Source organism: Gopherus evgoodei, chromosome 5 (assembly GCF_007399415.2).
Source record: "Gopherus evgoodei ecotype Sinaloan lineage chromosome 5, rGopEvg1_v1.p, whole genome shotgun sequence".
Taxonomy (NCBI): domain Eukaryota; kingdom Metazoa; phylum Chordata; order Testudines; family Testudinidae; genus Gopherus; species Gopherus evgoodei.
The window spans coordinates 49,799,515-49,823,193 of record NC_044326.1 but is presented as its reverse complement, the minus strand read 5'-3'; the positions used below and the strand labels follow the sequence as shown (position 1 = coordinate 49,823,193).

Here is a 23,679-nt window from a genome sequence, read left to right as displayed (position 1 = left end):
AACTTTAATATAAAGTGTAACCTCTAATCCAGGGGTTCCCAAACTGGGTCTGTGAGCTTGATGTTCAATCCATTCATTTCACAACTATTTTTTAAGAAGGTGGGACATGAACCAGTAAAGTTTAGGAGCCAATGCCTAATCCCATTTCTTGTATCCTAAGCCACCCTTCATGTGCCTTTTGCTTCCTCCCCATTCCCCTCTGGGTTTCCAGTCCTTATATTTCTCACCTGCACTGCCAGACAACTTTATTAAAATATATATATATTTTCAAGGTGTAGAATATCCATGAACCCAAAGTCACTTGTCAAAAACTTGTGAAAACTGTTTTAATTATTTTTAAGTAATATTGCTGTCCCGAATGAGTCATTGGTGCCATAATGAACAAAGTCAAAATAACCAGCAGTCACTCAGGTAGGTTTTGAGCAAGTATTTGCTGAATAGGGCTGTATGAATGACTGAACATTTGGTTTTGGTACATGTCCAAAAAATATATTTTTTCCAGGTTAACCTGAATGAAAATGTTTTAAAATTTTTGGCAAATTGAAATGCTGACAAAAGCTCTTTGGGTTGAATGAAATGTTTTTATTGACACAAAAATAAATGTTTCAATTTCAAGGGTTTTAAAAACATTTAAACTGTTTTAAAATGAAATGGATGGAAATTCCAAAATGCAACTTCTTTCTGAAACAGTGAAACATTTTCTTTTGGAACGTTTGATATTTTTTTTCCCAACCAAAACAATTAACTGAAATCAATATGAATTTGGCTGACCCAAATTTGCATTTTTGACGAAAAAAGGTTTTGCACAAAAAATTTCCACTCTATTGTTGAGCCATTTGCTCAGTAATGACTGAGCAAGTAAATACAGACCACCATCTGCTGCACAAGTCAATAGAAGAGTGGTGGGCATATAGGGAATGCGCGCTGAGATGCCATTCAAAGTAGAAACTTCATTTCTAATGGGGGAAAAAAGCTTCTTGGTGCACAGGAGAAAGAGGTTAATACTGAGAAAATCAGAAAAAAGAACCTCTTAAAAAAAGTAGTAAAATATAGTTGTATCCTGTAATGATGTAATAGAGCTCAAATTGAATCCTGAGGGATTCATTTTGAGTTTCTCATCAGTTCTTGTACACCCAATAAGGTTCATAGGAGGAATACATTTCTTGTCAAATGTAAATAGGGACATGAAAAGTAAATATACAATGAGTCAAGTCAATCAGCTGAACTGGCTTGGAATAGGAAAATTGTTTATAAAAGTCATTGCTGCATCTGACGCTGTTACCATGTTTATATATGCACATTCTCCTCAGACAAGTCTATTCGCTGCTTTATGGAATCAAGTGCCTAAAGGTAAAGCACAATCTAAGAGAAGCTGGAGGATGGGAGGGGTGATGGCCAAACATTCTAATTTTGTTAGTCCCGTCCAACCCCAAAGCAAGATTCATTAGAAAATATGCAGCACTTCAAGTTTTTTTTAAAAGTAAACTCAGAGGCTCAGAAAATACTTATTACAAAATTTCAAATGTTCCTTAGTATCCAACAGAAGTTGTAGCCATTTACCATGCTTTATCCCCAAATCTGATCTGCAAGTTCACTGACACTACAGTTAAATGATTCCACTGAAAGGTCCAGTCATGCAAACTCTTAACCACCTGAGTGGGCCCACTGAAGTCAATAGAACTATTCTTGGGAGCGAGGGCTAGCTGTGTCAGTAAAGGCTTGCAGGGTCAGGGCCCATAATCTGTACAGTGAAGCATGACAGATAGATAAATGTACCATGTCTTCAGCGATGCTTGTCAATTAATTGCTGCATAAACTACAATAATGAGATCATATATAGGATCAGATGTGGACTTTCCCATGTGCCAAGATCAGAAAAATTCACAACTCATTCATAGTCCATCTTATACATCATAGATAAAGAAAATACTGGCAAAGGTAATGCAAGAGTAGAAAGGTAATGGTGTAGATACCTAAGCAGGAGCATTTAGGAGCACCCTTGAAATTTTGTACTAAGTGTCTTCTGAGCCCCTGCTAACTCATTGCAACACCACTCTCTGGGGGGCTGTAACTAATTGGAAGGAATGTTACTGCACTTCATTTCACTTTGAATTGTTACTCAAAAATTGTGTCCTCCAAATATATCTTTCAGGGGTTAAGTATAAACCGGTACAAGACATGTTACACACCAAATTAAAACACGGACATACCTTTATCTGGACAGAAAGGGAATTGAATTCAAGTAGAAATTTTCACTCCAACTCCCCACTAAAGATTTATTTTCATGCTTATTTGAGAGCTGTATTTAGGAAAGTCAATAACCCTGCAACTGGTGTGTAATTTCATTGGAGTTTGAATAATTTTTATTGATTGCATTGGGCCCCTAGTGAAGTGTTAAAATCGAAGTCCACTGAAGTCAGGAAAGACTCCCATTGATTTCAGGGGGCTTTGGCCCAGGCCATATGAGTTAAATAAAACAGCTGTAACCCAGGGGCTAGTCAAGTCCTCCACAAATGCAAACAACAGTCCTTATTAGTACTTTTGTTATATTTGACATCATGCGAGAGCTTGAAACATGTTTCATCATGAGTCTTGCCATATTTGTTTTTTTCTTAAATCCCCAATTCCCAGAGGCAGACGATTAGGTGAAAATCTCAGTTTTCATTTTAAAAAGAGGTACATTTATAGTCCTCATGGTTGTGGAGAAAAGCTTGAAAATGTGATCTAAGAGCACTCTAAAGGTGACAAAGAACATGATTGTGATCTCTTTGGGACAGGGGCCATCTTTTTATTCTGTGTCTGTACAATGACTAGCACAGTGGGGTACTGGTCAAGGACTGCTGCTCCTAGGTGCTTCTGCAATACAAATAATATATATTAGCAAAATATCATTTGCTAGGGACTGACTGAGTTTTGAATGCTTGGGTTTGGCAATAATACTGGGTGGATCAGATTTTTCAGTTAGGCTTGCATAACTGGAGACCTATTTGGGCACCAAACTTATATTTGCAGAGACCCAGTCTGCACACACACTTTGGGTATCTGCACACGTGCATTGCCACTTAGCATGAATGGGTGTTTGTCTGTAAAACAGGAGTTCAATTTCGTGTTTCTGAGTTTGAAAATCTGACCCTATGTATACTCTGCAGTCCATACTTTCCTTGGAGAATAGGAGAAAAGAAGAAATGAGCAATGGCCATGTCTTTAATCCTCTTCCACTTTTTCATTTGTTTTATTTAAATCATAGCACCATCACTCCTTGTGAGAGCAAAGCTGCATATCTGGAAGTATAATAATTAGGTAAAATATTTGTATAATTGCAACTATCAATTGAATAACTATGCTTTTCTTTTTAATCAAAAAACATAAATAATCTTGACGTAATCTGCAATTTTTTGTTTGTCATATCTGTAAGGGGGCAAATATCTTATTTCTCAACCCGACACAGTTTGTGTCTAGTGCTTCTAAAACTTATCCTAATCCAGGAAACTTCTGCTTTTTCCGATAGATGATTGTTTCCTGGACATTCCAGAATATGTTTTGGGTGCTAAGCCGGAATTTGGATGGGCATACAAATGCTTTCATAATTTTCCTTTTGAGGAACATAATTTTGTTTATGGGGATCCTGGATCCCCCTTGTCATATATCAAAAGTCTCCATTAGAGAAGACCATTATTTTCTTAGTATACTGTTTTTCTTCTTTTTTTTTTCAATCTAACATACGTGTCTGGTCTTTTTTTCTTCTAATCCTTCAAAACAGTCACTGCTGTTTTTGGGATTAGAAATGATTAGAGGGCCTTTCAAAGTCAAGACTTTGAACTTTTGTTAGATCTCCAGGGATTTGGTCTATGAAACTGAGGTTTGATATTCTATGGCTGTGTCTACACTTGCAGAGTTTTGGGGCTGTCAGTTTCAATGGTGATAGTGAACCAGTGAAAGAAAAGCATTGGTTTGTGAACTCACTTACTTCCACAGGCATCATTTGCCGCACTTCTATCACCGATGAGAGCAGCGCGCTAAGGGCAGCTATCCCACAGTGCATCTCTCTCCATTTTAACGATGGGCCTTGTGGGAAGGTAGGTGGGCTGACTGTTGGGCATCTTGGTCCCCTGGTCAGATAAGTGAGCACTTGCCAAGAAAACAGGAAGGGGAGTTTCAAAGTTCCTTGGGGCTTTACAGGGGAGGGGTGGATGTCTGTTTACCTGGCGTTAGAGCAGCAGAGCTGCTGGCAAGAGTGGTCACCTAGTCACTATGGGATATCCTGCGGAGGCTAAACAGGAAGAACGTGTCTTCACTTGCACATCACCGCAAAGGCATCACCAGTAAGAGCTGTATGCCTCTCATGGCGGTGGTTTTCTTTTTGCAGTGAAACTTCTGAGTTTTGCAGCAAAAAGTCACTGACAAGTGTAGACGCTCCCACAGTTTTTGTGCAAAAAAGGGACTTTTTCCACTTTAAATGGCAATTGTAGACATGCCCTGAGTCTTAACATTGGTCCATTAGTTGCATGCTTGTGATCTGCAGGAAAGTGCTGAATGAGAACTACCAATGACAAACTGAAATTGTCTAACTTACAAATAAATGATTAAGTTCTTCTTTTTAAACCTTACAAAAGCTATTCATTAGCAAGTCATCTACAGGTGTGTGCTTGAATGGTGAGGGTCAGCAATAGGCTGGGCAATTGAGGTAAAAGTTAGATTTTGTTCCTCTCCTTTGGCCTTACCAGGCCCTTTTCAGCTTTACTTAGAGTTGAGTGAAAATTTTTTGACCAAAACTTTTTCCAGCAAAAAATGGAGTTTCAGTGCCATTGGGAACATTTTGTGAATTCACATTTTTCCAAATTGTTCATTTTTGGGGACAAAGCCCCAAATTTCTCACCCTCCCATCAAAACATTTTGTTTCAACACTTTTAAAATGAAATGTTTTGGTTCCTTTGATTTAAAACAACTTTTGACTTTAAAGTTTCTTTTAATGTTAAAATAATATTAAAAATGCTCAATCAAAATAAAACATTTAATTTGACCCAAAGCTAGCTAGCGTCTGTCTTTCTGGAATTGTTGGCAAACCAAAAAATGTTGGGATGGTCTTAAGCCATAACATTTGGATTGAGTTCCTTACCTCGCAGTTGGAGGAAGGGAGGAGGTTGTTTTGGATCTAGGGTTTTGGCTCAGGACCATATCTAGTCTGAATAATACTGGAGATAAACAAGATAGATGAGGTAATATCTTTTATTGGACCAACTTCTGTTGTGGAAGAGACAAGCTTTCAAGCTTCACAGAGCTCTTCTTCAGGTCAGGGAAAGGAAACGCGAGTGTCTGAGCTGAATACAAACTGGGACAGATTAAACATAAAGGTTTAACATATGTGTTAACAGAGATCTCATTTTTAACTAAAGTTAAAATCTATCCTTGATCACCACCTGCTTACTTGTCTGTGGTAATGATTTCAGATGTGCCCTTTAGGTTTTTACTGTTAATGTTAAAGGGAAATAATAAAAGTAATGAACATTGTTAATTTGTGTGTATTGTATCTGAGATAACACTTAGCCTCTCTTTAGCACTTTGTTATATCTTCAAAGTGCATTGCAATCTCTAATTAATACTCATTAGATACTTGCAGGAGTTCCTAATTCTATATTCAGAGGAGCTGAAATTGGTTTTAGAATCTTGATTCCCTTTTACATATAGAATTTAATTAAATAATCTGACTCACGAAGCCCAGTCTTGTGGTGATATGAGGATTTGAGGGTAAGTCCGAAGCCAATAAATGGAGGATAACAAAACTGATAACAGATCAACCTGCAGTGCCAGCCAACCACTCCCTGGAAGTGCAGGAGATCTTTGAGTTGAGAGGACCTGGGCCAACATCATTAGGAGTGAGAAATCTTGGGGAAAACTCATTCTTGGGGAAAGGAGGTGCAGTATTACCAGTTCAACCCCCCATTGTAACTGCTTGAGCTCTTGGAAGAAAGTGATCATGCCCTGATCGCCTATTTCACTGGAAGGAATCATGGCTAGACTTGTTTAGGGACTGTTCCGATATCATAGGAGACTTCCACTCCTACTTGTGTCTGTGGCTGCAGTGTTACTGGAAAGAGGTTTGAGTTTAACTACATTAAAAGTCTGCAAATAGGTGTATGCTGGATACCTTTCTGAGTCCTTACAAAGGGAAAACAAACACCTGCATCATACACGTAAGGAGAGCTCCAGTGACTCTGATCACGTCTCTTCTCCCCTTGAGGCTTTCAGCCTCCTTCTTCATAAATACTTCATCTTCAATATCAAGCTTTTTGCTAATTCCTGCCAACCTCTCTGCCTTTGTCTCCTATTGTATCCTCTTGCTCATCTTACGCTGTATCTTTGTGCACCTAGATACCCCCCTTCTCTCCTTGAGTGCACAATTCCATGACCTTTTCCATGGTGTCTTAGACAGTTTCCTCCCTCCTGTGCCAGTTGGTGATATTCACTCTCCTTCTTCAAAACTCACTCCTCTCATCAAACATCCCAGTAGTAATCTGCCCAGGCCTCATCATCTAGCTCATGACAGTCCAAATTGGATTATGAAACCTGCAGTTGAAACAAAACAAAAATAGCTCTCCCAAGAGCATTTCCCCCTCTCCCCCTCTGTTAAGTTACTCAGCTCGCCTCCATCCCCACACTCTATGTATTGTGGCTGCAAGCCAGCAAAGTGTCCATCTTTTAACCAACACCTGAGCTTTTGATTCAGGAAGCAGCAGGGTTTGTATGTGACATGGTGGTCAGGGCACTTACCGGGGCATGTGGGACACCAAGGTTCAAGACCATGCTCTGCTTACTTCAAATCAGAATTTTTCATCCCAGATCACTCTGTATCAGGCAGAGCAGGGACTTGAATCTAGGTCTTCCACATCCCAGGGCCCTAATCACTGGGAAATAGAGTGAGAAAGAGGCTCTGTTGCTCCCTGCACCGATGAAAACTCTGATAATGACATCTCCAAAAACTTTCAGCTTCTACGGAACAGAAAAATTTTATTTCTCCACAGATGTTTTGACCAGGTCTAGTAAGAAGTGGTGCCTCTGAACCTTCACTATCCATTCTCCCTTGCAACCTGTAAAAGCCCCTCCCCTCGGGTTCCCTGGGGCTTTGGGAGCAGGACTTGGTCTCCCATATTTGAGAGAGCTGAATTCAAACTGGAACAGGTGCAGACAAGGGCTACTAGGATTATCAAAGGAATGAAGACTCTCCCTTAGGAGAGGAGACTTAAGAAGCTTGGCTTATTTAACCTAACAAAGAAAGGTTGAGGGGAGATACAATTGTTCTCTATAAATACATCAGAGGGATAAACACAAAAAAGGGAGAGAACTTATTTAAGTTAAGGGCCAATGTTGACACAAGAAAAAATGAACATAAATTGGCCGCCAACAAGTTTAGGCTTGAAATTAGATGAAGGCTTCTAACCATCAGAGGAGTGAAGTTTTAGATCAGCCTTCCAAGGGGAGTAGTGGGAGCAAAACACCTAACCTGTTTCAAGACTGAGTTTGATGGTGTGATGAGGTTGCCCACCAAGGTGTATGGCCTATTGGCAGCTTACTCTTAGCAAATATCTCCAATGGCTGGAGATGGGAGGGTTCAGAGTTAGTATAGAGAGTTCTTTCCCAGATGTCTGTCTGGTGGATATCATCCACATCCTCAGGGTCCAACTGGTTGCCATATTTGGGGTCACAAAGGAATTTCCTCCCAGGTCAGATTGTCCTATTGCAAGAGTGGGTGTGGCCTGAGATGCGCAGGAGGTCATGGTGATCATGATGGTCCTGGTCTTAAAGTATGAGTCTATGAGAAGAGACTAGAGCCAGGGGACAGGGGGTGATTGCCAGTTAAGAACATAAGAACTAGTCAATGGCAGCATGGCTCCTGCAGGAATTATGCTGCCAGAGAGAAAGGGTCCAGTGGAACCACATTGAGCCAAAAGCCATTTCAGTTTTCTGTTTTTCTGCTCTGCTCCTATAGGTTTTTTTTATTGTGGAGAGTGAACCAGTTTTCTACCCGTCAGAAATGGTTTGAAAACGGGAGATCCACTATCGCTAAGCCTTTACTGAGTATACAGAATGGTTATTTTTAAAGAGAAGTGAACTGAATGTTCCAAACTCTCATGGTTGGCATGGAAACCTTTCCAATAATTTTTTATAATTCAACACAATTTTTTACTATTTCCCTTTCTGTCAAATAAAAGTAGAAGACAGGATTATGGTTTTGAAATACTAACAATAGAGTGCCCGATTATTGGTATTAAGCCGTTACTGACTGTTGTTTAACTTGTGTTTCTTTCTAATAATTTCCTGAAGAGTGCATATAAAGGCAAGGCACTAATTCTTATACTAAAGTTATGGCAATTTTGGAGCACAGAAAAATCACTCCCCTATGGACTTCGTTATAGTTATTTTAAAGTCTGTAGATCAAGGTCAAAATGCAGTAGAGTATTTACACAGGTAGCTGTGTGATGTTTTAATCCTGTTTATAACAGTGTAACACATCTTCTGCTGATATGCTTATGACTGTCCATAACACACAATACTAATGTCAGCAATATGCTTATAATAAGTAATGAACATTTATTAACCCTTTATAAACCATGTATGAATGCACCTTTAATAAAAGGTGTGACTGATTTTTCATAACACGATTTTTGCACAACTCCCTAATAGTCAGAAATCGCAATTCAGGAAAAGAAAAGACAAAAATTCAGTTCCAGCTGAATGATAAAAACTCCTAACAAGTCTAGTGATTTGATTTTGTTGCGTAATTATGTTTTGCTATGTATATTGAGAGGATATTCAAGCGAATCTAAAGAGGCCGGCTGCTGCAGCTAATCTACAAGGTGCAGTGACTAATTCCATTAGAGAAATAAAAGTAAAATGAAAATATTACTTTAGGACTGTATGCAAAAGAGATCTGCCTTTGCCAGAATCTTGAGCTCAGTTGCAATGTGAATTATGAAAAAGGAAATGAGACTGGCTTGTCAGACAGCACCAGACAGGGAGGAATGTTGACATAACTCCATATGGAAAACTGACTAAGATGATCATGTCCTGTCAATTGATCTCAATTAGAAAACAAGACACATCAGGGAAGAAGAAATGGTGGTTGCTCTGCACTCTGCCTGAGAGAGACTGTATCAGTGTGGATTAATTTGACATTGTAGAGATTCTTAGTGCCCAGATACCAGTGGTGCAGGATGTTAGAATAGCATATTAATTCCATTTAAAATACTAAAAAAGGAATATATAGTTAATAAGTAATATTTAGGTAACCATAGGGTGCAAACTTTTATTTTGTATTATATTGTATCATGTCTTATGTATTTCAAATACACCTATTCCCCATCCCCCCATGCACCATTTACTACAGCAAATCTCAGTTCCTTTCTTTTTTTTTAAGCATTATCCTGCTTTTTACTAAGTTTTACTGCTGGGGTTATGTGAGCTACAAGGAGGTCAATGACTTTATGCTCACACAAGAAGTGGCTTGGCTGTGCCTCACACATTAGAGCCTCCTGCTTGCCAGTTAACAGTCATGGATGAGGCATGTGTATGGAGAGAGCAGTGTGGCTGTGCCTGAGTGGATGAGTTCTTTGAAAAGGAAATGTTAGAACCCACATTTCTCACACAAAATGTTGACCAAACAAAAAATGGCCTTTTTCGACAACATAACACTCAGCGATGCTGATACCTATGGTGTTTTCTAGGGCTTGTGAAAGTTCTAGTAACTGTTTATTGATATTTCTAATTTTTTTTAATGGAAATTGTTTGAACACTTTTGTGTGCTGAAAATGCCAAATGAATGTTTCAAGCCCTGTAGATCAGAAACATGTTCAGAATTTTCTGAAAAACTGATTTTCTGTTTTTTGACCAGCTCTGATGCTGAGGTTTTATTTTTTTTTTCATTTGTTTGTAGGCTTCTTGGTGGTACTCATCAACATATTCTCTCTGTTTACTCCAGTACTCTAACTACTGTCCTATACTGCGCTTCACTTCATCTCCAAAAAGCATCTAACTAGTTAGCATATGTCCTATAGATCCAGAATAGTTACTGTGTATGCAGTACATAGCTTACATCTTCCCAACCATACACATGGCACACCCTCTCAAATACATAAATACTAAGGCATAGCATACTAGCTCACTATAGAAAACAGTCTCTTTCAGAATGAAATAAGTATAAACCAAAAAGTAAAGAATCTTGTGTTATAACCTTAGTCCCAGATTTGGACCTTAGCGTCCAAAATATGGGGGTTAGCATGAAAACCTCCAAGCTTAGTTACCAGCTTGGACCTGGTACTTGCTGCCACCACCCAAAAATTTAGAGTGTTTTGGGGCACTCTGGTCCCCCTGAAGAACCTTCCCTGGGGACCCCAAGACCCAAATCCCTTGAGTCTCACAACAAAGGGAAATAATCCTTTTTTCCCTTCCCCCCTCCAGGTACTCCTGGAGAGATACCCAGACACAAGCTCTGTGAAACTACACAGAGTGGCTTCCCCTCTCTGTTCCCAGTCCTGGAACAAAAAGTACTTTCCTCTTCACCCAGAGGGAATGCAAAATCAGGCTAGCCAATTCAACACACACACAGATCTCCCCGATCTCTTCCTCCCACCAATTCCCTGGTGAGTACAGACTCAATTTCCCTGAAGTAAAGAAAAACTCCAACAGGTCTTAAAAGAAAGTTTTATATAAAAAGAAAGAAAAATACATACAAATGTGCTCTCTGTATTAAGATGATACAACACAGGGTCAATTGCTTAAAAGAATATTGAATAAACAGCCTTATTCAAAAAGAAGACAAATCAAAGCACTCCAGCACTTATATTCATGCAAATACCAAAGAAAAGAAAACCATAGAACTTACTATCTGATCTCTTGGTCCTTACACTTAGAAACAAAAGATTAGAAAACAGAACTACTTCTCCAAAGCTCAGAGAAAGCAGGCAGGCAGAAAACAAAGAACTCAGACACACAATTCCCTCCACCCAAAGTTGAAAAAATCCGGTTTCCTGATTGGTTCTCTGGTCAGGTGTTTCAGGTGAAAGAGACATTAACCCTTAGCTATCTGTTTATGACATCCTGTATAGTCTATAAGTATCTAGTTGCATGGTATTAATTCTTTCTTCTAGATATTAAAGCACCTTATGTTGTTGTGTGTTACATATAGAGAGATATAAATGTACAACGTGCACACATGCTTTTTAAACAGCATGAGAGAATAAAGACCTACACGAAAGGGCATATAACCTGGTAATTCTAATGTCACTGTCAGTTTTGGTTCCTTCTTGGCAATGTTAAGGCAAAATAACTTCCTAAATGCATGGAATGTGTGACAACCAGATGAGATGATGTGTTTGATATTGGAGAGTATGAGGTTGCATTTGAGGTTTTATATTGGACAGCAAGTTTTGTTGGAATGCTGGAACTCTTGAATGCAGCATGATGAGGAGATGGTCCTGGAAAGGTGGTGAAAGGGTAGATTGGGACAAGAGGCTGGGTGGGAATGGGATGAGGAGTCAAGGGTGATGTATCAACCAGGAAAGGTACTAACAAACTTCAACAGGACTTTATTTTTAAAGTGGAAACCTCTTTACCAAGCTGCTGCTGCACCCTCTGTAACTCTCACTCTGCCTTCTCAACTCCTCTTCCCTCCTTCCTGTTTCCTGTCCTTTCAGACTCCCAACAGTCAGTGCTCCCAGTTCTAATAATTACAAGCAACATCTAAACACTACAGGTGATGGGGTGGGACTGCGACATGGAGTAGGGGTTGGGATGGAGAGATTGGGACAAAGACAGGCTGTAGGTGCCAGGGGAAAAATGATCAGGCTTGTCGGGGATGTTCTGCAGGATGAATGATGCATTCCATCTGTTTCATCTGTGTAATCTCATTGTTTTCATATTATGCCATCACTTATGCCAGTACCGACCCCATTAATCTCAGTGCACTTGAACAGGAGTAACAGAGGTTAATCTGAAAGCAATAGCGTTACGCAGATGTGTGGACTCAATCCTGCAACGTGTTGCTGAATGCTCTAACCCTGATCCAGCAAAGATGCTTTCCTTTAAGTATGGAAAGAGTCCCACATCCCATTCAGTGACCAGATGAATCCCCATCTCACCAGGACTGCATGAGTTTTCAGAGATTGAACTGGTATTTTGAATTACCTACATCTCTCATAGTGTACCTGTAATGTACATGTGTGTACAAGAAGCAAGTACCATCATGTATACAGGAACTCAGCCATGTCCTTTACAACCCAATTATGATAAAAAATAAACCTTTGTTTTCAATGGAGCATTGCAGAACAGACTAAGATGAGGCTGCGAATAATCAGAGCAAATTGTCTCTGAAGGAAAAAAATAAATGAGATGGAAATAACACATTCAATGATTTCTCCTGATTTTTGTGACAGATGGTAATGTTTAGATGATAGAGCTGCTATTTCTCAGAATGTTAAAACACTGAGTTAAGATTTAAGCTCTATTAAGTTCTTATGAACAGCCTCATTTATTTTCTATTAAAAGTTTTTTCCATCACCTCGAGGAAAATCTTCAGCTAAAACCAACACAGAGGACGTTTACAATGTTTAACTCACTCTGTGTCGTTCCATCCCATCTCTGGCACTATTTCTTGCCTTGCAGAAGTATGAGAGGGATATTTAAAGGATTTTGCTTGTTTTTCCTCCATGAACAGGACAGCAATGTGAAATGGGAAGCTGCTGCCCAACCACGGAATAATATTGCCTTCTGGGTTTCAAGATTCAGCAATTCTCCTCCCCCTGATTTTGAAAGTTGAACCACAAAGAAAGGATGTGATCATCTTATATGGGCATGCTTTCACTGGGACAATGCTTTAACACACACTATTAAGAATTCATGAAAGAAATCATTGTCTCTCTTTTTTCCCTTATTTGTATAGTTATGACCTCCCTACCTGTGTCCTGTCTAAATGTAGACTGCAAGCTCTTAGGACAGGGAACATGGCCTGCCTTGTTTCTGTGAAGTACCTAACACGCTGTTGGCACTCAAAAATAATACTAGCAGGGACTGCAATAATGGTGCATAGCCTTTATAAGGGATTACCTTCTGAACTGTGCCTTTTCATCTCTCTTTCTGCGGAGAATAGCGTGTCTTATTTAAAAATAATGATTAAGATAAGAACTGAATGCGTAATTTGTAGACAGTTATTCACACTGAATTTAGCTCCTTCTTCTGCTTCTGGAACATCTTTGAGAAGGCCATGATTTCCTCAAAAGCACTTGTTCAAAATTGCTTGTAGGGGTTTCCCTCTGTGGATTGGTTGTAAGCAGTTCACTATAAATATCCATAAAATGGTACCAAAATTCAAATGGTTGGTTAATTGTCATGGTCACACAAATCACATGGAATGATTTCTTCCTTGATTGGATGTTGAATTCCTGTAATCAAGGAGAGAGTTTGGAATCTTTCTGGGAGTGGTAGCTGATAGCTTGGATTAGGATATTTTAACCTCTTTTATTCTGGATCACACAATAAGTCTTAATTTAATTTCTCTTTATCACTTTGATGCAGAATAACAGCATGTATGGTTCTGGCTGTAAAGACTGTGGTAAGTTTCTTGCCTGGTAGTTTTAATTGTCTTTTTGCCAGGGCTCTGACAAGGAGTTTTGAGTATCCTCACCACCATATTGAATCAGATCCCATCCAGCATAAAACATGTCTCTAACTGAGTTAATGAATGATCTCGCAGCCACTCATGAACCAATAATAGAGAGGCTCTGGCCAATTCCCCCCAGCCTTGCACCCCAGAACTGTACCATCTTGCACTGGTCACAAGCCTGGCCCATGTGAGTTTATTACTCAGTTTGCCCCTCCCTCAATGTGGAGAGGACGCACAATAACCTTTGTAAGCTCAGCTGAGATTTCCCAAGCACTTCAGCTAAAACATGCTGTTTTTACATAAAACAGAAAACAGATTTATTAATTACAGAAAGACAGACAGATTTTAAGTGATTAAAGGTAGCAAGCATAGAGATCAAAGTTGGTTATCTAAGAAATAAAAATAAGTTTGCAGTCTAAGTTCTACAAACTAAACAGAATTTAAATCAAGCTGTGACTCACCCTGACAGATGGTACCAACAGGTCACAGATTCTCAATACACAGACTGGAAATGCATTCCACCCCAGGACCATCTTCCCCAGTTCAAAGTTTTTGTCCTCCAAATGTTTCTTCCAGGTGGGGGTAGGGGGAATAGGCTAAGTGTTGATATCACTTCCCCTCTTTTATATGTTCTTGCTGGAAAGATATTTTGCTGTGACGAGGAGATCAGGCAGTCCCCGTTGGTCAAGCAGTCTTCATTGTAAACATGTTCCCTCTGAGAAGTCTCTGGGATGGCCCTTCGGAGCACTGATTACCTTTAATGGCCATCAGTGCTGTCTGGCTATTCCATTGTTGTATGTGAAAGGCTGGTTGTGGGTGTTCCCAACGTCACAACATATTTCAGTGACACACACATAGCAAACTTCATAACTTCACATACAATGATAGCACAGGATATTAATATTCAACAGATCAAGAGTTTTAAAATGATACTTCACAAGGTATACTTTGTACAAAACATATCCTAATTATATGACAGTGGTGAATATGGGGATTTCAGGGTGCTGCTCGGAGGTACAGAGTGTCACAGTTTCATAGATATTTGGTGACAGCAAAGGAATGGTGAGATGTAAAAATCATGGGTCTTCCCACCCTGATTCATTGTTAGATCTGTCTCTCCCATCTCACCTCTTTCCTTCTGCCCCACTGGTTCTCAGTACCAGTCTCCTCCGAGGGTAGACTAGATGACTAATGGCCACTACTTGCTTTAAAATCTGGGTATCTATAGATTTTTCCATGCTCCCCCACCTTGTTGCCCAGGCAGTCCCAGTCTTCCCCCCCTATCCCAGTCCTAGTTTCCCTTTCTCTCCCTGCCAGCTTCTAGTCCCAGTTGTGTGTTCTCTCCAGGCTCCTTGTCCTAATCCTCTTTCCCCAAGTTATGGCTCATATCCCTGCCCTGAATTCAAATCAAGCAGTTTGCTCTTCCATGTTATGTGGGCGCTACCAGGGGAAGCATTGAAAGCACAGGACAGAGTCTCCTGACTTTCAGCTCTGGTGTCCATCTCTAGCCCACAGAAGCCCAGATCAACAATTACAGGGAAAGTCTGATCAGCTCCTTGAGCCCTCAGGATGGAGCAAACTCAGTGTGGATGGAACCTTTGGAATTTTTAGTTGTGAAACTCTAGAAAATTGGTCATGAGCATGTGCAAATTGAGATTTTTCCAAAAAGTTTATAAATAGGTCACATTTGGGTGGATTTTCACAGGTATGGCAAAAGGCACAAAAGTTTCCATCTGCCAACTGTGAAGTACCTGTTCCGAAAGATATGTTTTTTAACATGGGAAAAGCCACGTATTTTCAGTAGCCTCATTTTCAAATGGCTGAATCATTTTGGCTTAAATGAAAAAAAAGTTGGGCTTGAAGTGGACACACAGTAGGGGAAATTTCAGCTCAAATAGTTAGTTTGGCAAAGACATAAGAGAATGAAAATAGGTTCTGAACGGGAAGTGTTGGGCAACCTCAGTAATAATGCTGCTAGCTTTAAAATTCTCTTTATAAGGAACTCTTTTACAGATAGGTGTCAGTATGGTAATATGCACAGTAAATTACAGGAGAAAGCTAGAATAAGCTCTGGTCACTATAGCACTAGGGTCATGAGCCGAGATTTTGTGAAGCTGTTTGTGGGATTTAGACACTTAATTCTCATTAAAAGTAATGGGATTTGGGTGTCTACATCCCCTAGGCAGATCTGAAGATCTCAGCCCTGGTCAGGTTTTAGGCTCTCAGGAGTCAAGTTTGTCAGGAGAGAAGACATGGCATTTAATTGATAAGAACTCAGTTCAGACTGAGTTAGCACAGGTTTCTGGAAACATCTTGTTTACTCTGGGCACACTCAGTGCTTTAATGCAGAAATTTGCTTACTCACTCCCATACTAGTATTACGTCGTCTCATTTGCATAGCCACTCACATACTAACCAGTACCATGGCCTTTAATATTTCTTTGAGTAAACAATAAATGGTCCCCACTGACTTGCATGCAATTTACTGTGCTGAAGCCGTGTCTCAGAAGTATTCATTGTATCAGGTTCATTCACTAGGTTCCAGTAGTGGAAGCCAGGTTGTGGGTCTCAAGCAGGCCTCACTTCTCATGGAGTCCAGGAACCAGTGGTGCAAGCTGCTTATTGTCCCTCTTCCTAAGCAGGCCTGCAGCTGGCTTGCAGAGCCCACAAAATAGTAATAATAATATACTGTTAACATTTGAGAGCACCCAGATACCACAGTGATGAGTACTACAGAAATGTGTACATATAACATAGTTTAACTAGTGTCAAGGGAACTATATGAGTCTGAGGCATGGAATAGACAGTTGGTTTTTTTGCTGCACAGGGATTCGCTTATGTAAAGTGAAGGATTCAGTCAATCCAATGGACAACACACCATATGTACCATATTTAATTATTATTGAAACATCTGCAGTATTTATACCTTCATACTGACACTTTCTTTGCATGCTTCATGAAGGCAGATTCTCAGCAGGGGACTCTCTGGTTACCTTGAGAAATCTTGAGTAATCTTAACTCATAATAGCAGCTAGCATTTGCATAGAAGTTGTGTATTTAAAATGTCCGGGTATTGAATTAAGCTATGGTACACAGCTAATAGATTTAATAAAAAATAAAAGAAATGAATAAAAGTGTGCCATAAAATAATTTAAATGTTGCTTTGCTAATTCCTTTGAGAATTCCAGAGCAGTGGATCAAAACTTCACTTTTTACACTGTTTTCTTATCATGACACTGGTGACTCTGTTCTTAACATAATTAGTGCAGCCTTGTCTTACTGTACAAAAGTTAAAAACCAATTGTACGGAGTCACTGAAATTTAAACTATCCCAAGCAATTTCTGAGATATGACATGAAATCTAATCCAAACTGGCAGGAGAGCCATATTGGACCAGATTTTCAAAAGAGCTTAGCTTCTTTGCTAAGTCTAATAATAAGGGTACAAATCTGGGTGGTAATATGGCCAGAACATTACTCTTACTAGGAAATGGACTGAGATAACAAGCTCAGTTTGCATAGGTCACAAAATAGTCTTGTACTGCTTTACTGAGTTAAACATGACTCCTACTCCTCTGTTAATCTGGTTCTTTTGTCTCCTCAGGTAATATTATTTTAGTTAGATGCAATTTCACTTCACATATAGTGATATGTCTAAATACTGTCAGAACATTCGGCCTCTACTGGTGGTGTGATGTGAGATTTAATTGCCAGCTCTCACACTTGTTTAGGAAGGTCATAGTGTTAGTATGACTTTGTAAATTAAATGGGACCATTGTAAAGGAGTTAGAAAAACTAGAGTGATTTTATGGTTTTTGAATAATAGAAAGGAATATGAGAATATTTTGGCCTGAAACTAATGAAATCCTGTCTTTCATTTATTTTCTCTGATATATTAAAGTTCATTCCACTCTATTATTCCACTCATTATTCTACTCTAGTGCTGGCTATTGCTCTGGGTAGCAAATAGCTAAAATAACACTTTGCCTTTCCTACAGCTATTTATATACTGGAAAAACAGGCCAAGTATATGCAAGAAGAGAAGTCAAACTCTGACATTGTCACTCTCAGGCAGTGTTACTGAGGAAGAGTAGCAGTAGGTAAGAGGGATGAACATTGTCCACGGCTGTAATTTCTGTGTGCAGTACTAGTATTACTATGTTCTGTGGTTAAGTACTTAAATCTTTGCTCACATATTATACACATGATGGCAAGCAACTTTTCTACTGATACAGATAACTACTACACACCTGATAGGGTGTCTTCAGTGCCATAGATCACAGAGGAAGTAACAGCAGCTTGGTTTATTGGCTTTCTTAATTTATTGAAAGTCTCACAAGCCAGCAGCTTCAACGAGTCCCCATTTTTTATTTATTTAGGTTGGCCTGTCAGGATTTATGAAGGCATTTGACTGAATCTATGTCCCCATGTTGCGCCTCTTCAGAGAATCAGTTGTCTTAGCATCCATAAAGCACCATCATTCAGTATTGTGACTGCATCAGAATAGCATTATTCATGCTGTATAATTCTCAGCTTTGTGGTTCCCTTCTGTGATAACCCCTAAAGCCTAAAAATATCAGAGCTGGACACAGGCAAAATCCATTCGTCTGTCACAGTCATCTGAATGGTATCTATTTCTAATGTTATCTAGTCACGCAAGAGTTCTGAAGGAACTCAGATATGAACTTGCAGAACTAGTAACTGTGGTATGTAATCTGTCATTTTAAATCCGCTTCTGAACCAGGTGACTGGAGGATAGCTAATGTGATATCTATTTTTTAAAAAGGCGCCAGAGGTGATACCAACAATTATAGGCCAGTAAACCTATCTTCAAATTTGAAACTATAGTAAGAAACAGAATTATCAGACACACAGATGAACATAATTTGTAGGGGAAGAGTCAACATGGTTTTTGTAAAGGGAAATCATGTCTCACCAGTCTATTAGAATTATTTGAAGGGGTCAACAAACATGTGGACAAGGGTGATCCAGTGGATATAGTATACTTGGACTTTCAGAAAGCTTTTGACAAAGTTTCTCACCAAAGGCTCTTAAGCAAAATAAGAAGTTGTGGGATAAGAGGGAAGATCCTCTTGTGGATCAGTAGCTAATTAGAAGATAGGAAACAAAGAGTAGAATAAATGGCCAGTTTATTCTGAAAAATGTAGAGTGGTAAATAGTGATGTCCCCCCAGGTCTGTACTGGGACCAGTGCTGGTCCACATATTAATAAATGATCTGGACAAAGGGGTCAACAGTGAGATGGCAAAATTTGCAGGTGATACAAAGCTACTCACGATAGTTAAGGCGAAAGCAGACTGTGAAGAGTTAAAAAGGGGTCTCTCAAAATTGGGTGACTGGGCAACAAAATGCCTGAAATTCAATGTTGATAAATGCAGAGTAATGCATATTGGAAAACATAATCCCAATACAAAATGATGGGGTCTAAATTAGCTGTTACCACTAAGAGAGATATCTTGGAGTCGTCGTGGATAGTTTTCTAAAAACATTTGCTCAATGTGCAGTGACAGTCAAAAAAGGTAACAGACTGTTAGGAAAGGAATAGAGAATGAGGAAAAAATATCATAATGCCTCTGTATGCCTGGTATGCCCACCTCTTGAATATTGTGTGCAGATCTGGACACCCAATCTCAAAACACAGATTAAAATTGGAAAAAATGCATAGAAGGGCAACAAAAGTGATTAGAGATATGGAACAGATTCAGTATGAGGAGAGATTTAAAAAGTCGGGGACTGCTCAGCTTAGAAAAGAGAGGACTAAGGGAGGAGGTGATAGAGGTCTATAAAATCTTGACCAGTGTGGAGAAAGTGAATAAGGACATCTTATTTACTTCACATAATATAAGAACTAGAGTTCACCAAATGAAATTACAAGGCAGCAGATTTAAAACAAACAATAGAAAGTACTTCACACAACACACAGTCAACCTGTGGAACTCTTTGCCAGAGGATGTTGTGAAGGCCAAGACTATAACAAGGATAAATGGACACAAGTCAGATATTAGGAATGGCAATCTACAAAAACCTGTATGAGAACACTTCAGCCTCCCTGGACTCACAATAGCAGATTTAAAGGTAGCCATCCTGCAGCAAAAAAAACTTCAGGACCAGACTCCAAAGAGAAATTGCTGAACTTCAGTTAATTTGCAAATTTGACACCATCAGCTCAGGACTAAACAAAGACTGTGGATGGCTAGCCATCTACAAAAGCAGTTTCTCCTCCCTTGGTGTTCACACCTCAACTGCTAGAAGAGGGCCTCATCCTCCCTGATTGAACTAACTCTGTTATCTCTAGACTGATTCTTGCCTGCATATTTATACCTGCCTCTGAAAATTTCCACCACCTGTGTCTGACGAAGTGGGTATTCACCCATGAAAGCTTATGCTCCAATATGTCTGTTAGTCTATACGGTGCCACAGGACTCTCTGTCAGTATTTATACAGTTCCTTAAGTGTGCTTTAATATAAATGCCTACCAGATATTAAGAGCCTGACAAGATTGTGAACTACACAGAGTAGTTCTTTGAGTCTGAGCTGAAGAAGAGCTCTGTGTAGCTCGAAAGCTTTTCTCTCTCTCACCAACAGAAGTTGGTCCAATAAAAGATATTACCTCACCCACCTTGTCTATGTAATATGTTGGGACTGACTCAGCTACAGTTACTCTGCATGCCAAATGTCAATGCATTTCCAAAAAAGTTGTGCAGATCTGAATATCAAATCAAGAAAGGCAACCTTAATGCAGATTGGATTAATAGAGGAGAGAATAATTTCAAATAATTGGATAGACAATTTCTCTAGTAGAGGTGAAATGGATAACTAACCTGGCTCAGACTGCATCTCTAGAGAACAATTTATAAAGTATAGGATGGAGGAAATCTACCTGAATATATGTGGAAACCCGTTCCAAATTATATTGATGATGAATAAAAACTTAATGTACCTATGCTGTATGAAAATATGTAATTCTCTTTTGTAAGATGTCTTCACCATAAAAATAACTTCTGCGATATAACTTCCATTTTCATCCCATTTTTTTTGTTCTTAGTCTTGTTTTGTATGACTTCATTGTTCTTGGGGTGGATTTAATATTGTTAACAATTGGGTCATTAAGCAATGAACTATTTCAGTTATAAGAATTATGGACTTGATCCAAAACTTGTTGGAAACCATGACTAATTTCAGTGGACCTTATATTTGGCCTTATGGCTTTTGTTCAGCAAAATACTCAAGGCTTGATTCTACAAGGTGTTCAGCATTATGATCTCAGTCTCACAGAGCTCCTAAAGCACATGATTAACTTTAAGCACATGGCTAGTCCAGATGACTTCAGTTAGACCAGTTTTGTTCTTAAAATTGATTGCTGGGGGACTAGAGACTAAATGTGTTTACAAGTGTGATTGTAAAGGCTTTTTCATATTGGGACCTATAGGTGATTCTCTCAGTACTGTATTCTGTAAAATATTGTATTTAAAATGTATTCTGCCCCAAAGTTTTGCTGCATTGCACTATGTTTTGGTTGGAATGGGAGAATAGGATTTTAATCTGGAAATCACTGATTCCACAATGGCCTCAAAGAATGACTGGGCCTGGCACTGTTCTGTGATGAAATTTCTTAACACAATGTTAAGACACAAACCACTTCAGGAAAACACACAATGTTGTTGCTTCCTTTGAGGGGGCAGGGAAGTATTTTTGAGGCAAGACTATTAGTAAATCTGGACAAAAACATGCTTTATGAACATTCACAGGAATTTAAAAGTGAATTTTTATTTCAGCTTTGCTCCTGCCCTCTGTGTTCGTTTTCTGTGAAATCTGTAGGATTATTCCTGTGAATAAATATTATTCAATGGGCACAGGCATTGCTGAATTAGGCAATGTCCTATCTGAGCCTTTTTTCCCATTTTGATTCTGGAAAATCTGAAAGATACTCCATTAACAATTAAAACAAGAACTGACCACTATCATCACCTTTCTACCCTTTTGGACTTGTAGGTTCATAACACCTTTAGCCCTGATATAGATTCCAAACATTTTACTTCAGTCCAGGGTGAGAACCTTTCATACATAGGGACGGTCTTTATCTATCATGTCTGTATCATGTTCTTCCATTTTGCTTTCCTAACTGTCCTGTGTTCTGCTGTACTATTGTGTAGCCTTTATTGATATGGCTGCCATCATGCTTTCAGCAAAGGCAAGTGGGTGCTGCACGCTATCAAATTTTTGATGTGTGGAGTCCATTACTTTTCTCAGGGAAATGTCTTAAAAGCAGGCCTGCTCCCGATTTATGAGGCCACTGTTACGAAGTAAGATGGAGGGACTTGCTGTCATTTACACCAAGGCCTTATTTATACTTCCAAAGAGGTATAAAAGGATTTTAGTGAAATGAAATTCACTAAATGGAAATTCAGATCCAGACTCTCGTACAGTGAAAGTTTTAAAGTCCAGAGGGGTTGTTTTCAGTTTCCTCCTCCTGTTTAGATTTATGCTATTTATGATCTACAACTTTACTTTGTAAGCTCCCCATGTCTCTGGTCCTGTGTTTGACTCAGAGAATAGCCTTGGCATTGAGAGCACAAGAGAGTGATATTTTGATTTGGAAATGGTAGCCCATGAAGAGTTATTGGTTTTCTCTATTTTGCATTGAGTAGTAAAGATCCACATTATGCTGCACACCCCTATGAGTCTTAAACTAGATTTTAGCCTCAACTTCTGCAGTTAGCGGGTATATTTTTTTTCATTTGTAATCCCCTGCAGTTATAGTTCACTCAAGAGTATTCCCTTCTCTCTTCACCAAATGATGGCATTTAAACTATAAAGCTGTGTTTATGAATACATTATGTCCTATTTATCTTACTTTATGAAAAGTTATGTGCCGTGGTAGTGAGGTAACTTTCATGTTCTCAATAGATATTACATACAAAACGGTATTAAAAGAAAATGTTAAGGTTGCAAAGTCAAGCACTTAAAAAATTAAGAAATGCCAGAATTAAGGTTGCTTGTGCAGCTTCCAGCTTCATCTCTAATTACAAAATAATAAACATGTCAGATGACTCCAGGTAATCATAGCAGGTATATCATAAAGCAATATGTATATTAATTTTGTTACCAGTGCCCACTTGTATACTGGAAGAGTAAAATGTTGATGAATGCAGCCACAGAAAGAAGGCAGTGAACTTTGCATAATTTCCAATTGTTTCTGCAGTCGTCATGCAATAGCATTAATGCTGTGCCTTTTCCAATCTTTGGTTTAGTTTACTGGGGTACTAACTGTCCAACATCACATTTTTAATTAGAGACTAAATGTAATTTAATTTGATTCTGAATCTGTAAACTAGCAGAATTTCCAAAGTGATGGTGAAGGGTCCAGGCACTTTCAATAAACAGATAGAAGTAGTTCATCAAATTAACTTTCTCAAAACCTGTTAATCAGAACTTGCTTTAGTATTTTTATGTAAGCCTGAGAAACGTTATTCCAGGCCCACCTTTGAGCAAATGTAACCAATTGATGGCCACTATAATAAGATTAGGATTTGTTCTAGGATTATGGAAATGATTTAGGGCTCTACCCCAGGGACAATTCTCAGAAAAAACGTGGGTCTTAGAACAAGTAGGCCCCAGCCATTGGCATGCTGTGTGCATTCTGTAGAATTTTAACATATACAGTAACACTTCCCAACAATTAACTAACTGATCATCACCTGGTGAGGTAAGTGTGAATTGACCAAAGCCCCTGGTCAATTCACTTGTGTATTAATATAGATCAAAGTAATTGTTAAATGTATAAGAGTGTATTTGGTGTTTAAATGTCTTGAAAATTAATAGGATGTTAGTTGCATTGTTTTTACTTATCTGTATCCAGTTATGGTGTAATAGCAAATATTTACCTAGTGTATACCCTGAAACTAAATAACCCATCAAACAGGAAGAGGTCTTGTGGAATGCAAATGAAGAATAACAGAAAAGTGCTAATTTCAAAGCAAGTGGCCATTGTGTGTGCTATCAGAGGTCA

At 38.9% G+C, this 23,679-nt stretch overlaps 1 protein-coding gene across 3 annotated transcripts in view; it reads right to left on the bottom strand.

Moving 5' to 3' along the window:
* Positions 1-23,679, bottom strand: part of GABRB1 (gamma-aminobutyric acid type A receptor beta1 subunit) — a 273,995-nt gene that overhangs the window by 54,212 nt on the left and 196,104 nt on the right. The gene's annotated exons all lie outside the window — the stretch shown is intronic.